We start from the raw sequence: 1,591 nt of genomic DNA, 5'->3' as shown, positions 1-1,591 counted from the left end.
GAACTACCAATCCACTGTCACTATAAATTTGTGTCGATTTTCTAGAATTTAATGGAATCCTACCATTGCGTACACTGTCTTGCCTGGCTTTTCACTCAGTATAATTATATTGAAATTCATGTTGTCATGTGCATCACTAGTTCTTTTTTTTTCTGTTTATTTTTCTGTATTTTCCAAGTTTATGTTTTACTTTAACCATTCTCTGTCTCCAGCTCTCTCCTGTGCACCTGTGTGTACGTGCCCTCTGAGGAATATGGAATGCTTCACGAATTTGTGTGTCATCGTTGTGCAAGGGCCATGCTAATCTTCTCTGTATTGTTCCAACTTTAGTATATGTGGTGCTTAAGTGAACACTAGTGCACCTCTTTTTATGACTGAGAAGTCTTTCATAGTATGGAGACATGACATTTGTTTATTCACCTGTTGGTGGACACTTGGGTTGTTTCCCAGATTTTTTTATATTACAAATAAAATCTCCATGAACATTTGTGAACAAGTCTTTATATGGACATATCATTTTAGCTTTATTTTTTAAATTTTAATTCCAGTGTAGTTAACATACAGTGTTATAGTAGTTTCAGGTATACAATATAGTGATTCAGCAATTCATATATTATTCAGTGCTCCTCAATGTAAGTGCACTTTTTTTTTTTTTAAGATTTTATTTATTTGACAGAGAAAGACACAGCGAGAGAGGGAACACAAGCAGGGGGAGTGGGAGAGGGAGAAGCAGGCTTCCCACAGAGCAGGGAGCCCGATGTGGAGCTCAATCCCAGGACGCTGGGATCATGACCTGAGCCAAAGGCAGACGCTCAAAGACCGAGCCACCCAGGCGCCCAAGGTAAGTGTACTCTTAATCCCCTTCACTTATTTCGCCCATCCACCTATCCACCTCCTCTCTGGTAACTACCTGTTCTCTATAGTTAAGAGTCTGTTTTTTGGTTTCTCTCTTTTTTCCCCCCTTCGTTCATATGATTTTATTTCTCTTGGGGAAATACTTTGGGGTGGAATGGCTAAGTCATATAGTAGGTGTCTTTAACTCTTTAAAATAAAAACTGTCTGTTTTACAAAGTGATTGTGCCATTTTATGTTCCTTCCTTGTATGAAAGTTCCAATGGCTTCATGTTATCACCAACACTGTAAGGTCAAGCTTGTTAATGTCAACCATTCTAGAGTGTGTATGGTATTATCTCATTGGGGTTTTAATGTGAATTTTCCTAATGATTAATGATGTTAAACATCTTTTCATGGGTTGACTTTCCATCTGTATATTTGCTTTGATGAAGGTCTATTCAAATCTTTTGCCCATTTTTGTTGGGTTGCTTATTATTGAGTGATAAGAATTCCTTATATGTTCCAGACATTTTTCCAAAGAAGACATCCAAATGGCCAACAGACACATGAAAAAGTGTTCAATATCGCTCGGCATCAAGGAAATCCAAATCAAAACCTCAATGAGATACCACCTCACACCAGTCAGAATGGCTAAAATTAACAAGTCAGGAAATGACAGATGTTGGCGGGGATGCGGAGAAAGGGGAACCCTCCTACACTGTTGGTGGGAATGCAAGCTGGTGCAGCCACTCTGGAA

The 1,591-nt window shown here is 38.7% G+C and overlaps 1 non-coding gene across 1 annotated transcript; it reads right to left on the bottom strand.

Annotated features, from left to right (window-relative positions):
• Positions 1–247: 247 nt before the first annotated feature.
• LOC118520484 (U6 spliceosomal RNA) lies at positions 248–354 on the bottom strand. The gene has a single exon (XR_004909690.1). It is a non-coding gene; the product is annotated as a U6 spliceosomal RNA (small nuclear RNA).
• Positions 355–1,591: the final 1,237 nt, after the last annotated feature.

The sequence above is a fragment of the Halichoerus grypus genome, chromosome 2 (assembly GCF_964656455.1).
Source record: "Halichoerus grypus chromosome 2, mHalGry1.hap1.1, whole genome shotgun sequence".
In the NCBI taxonomy this organism is placed as follows: domain Eukaryota; kingdom Metazoa; phylum Chordata; class Mammalia; order Carnivora; family Phocidae; genus Halichoerus; species Halichoerus grypus.
The sequence above is the reverse complement of the archived record's forward strand: the minus strand, read 5'-3'. Positions and strand labels throughout refer to the sequence as shown.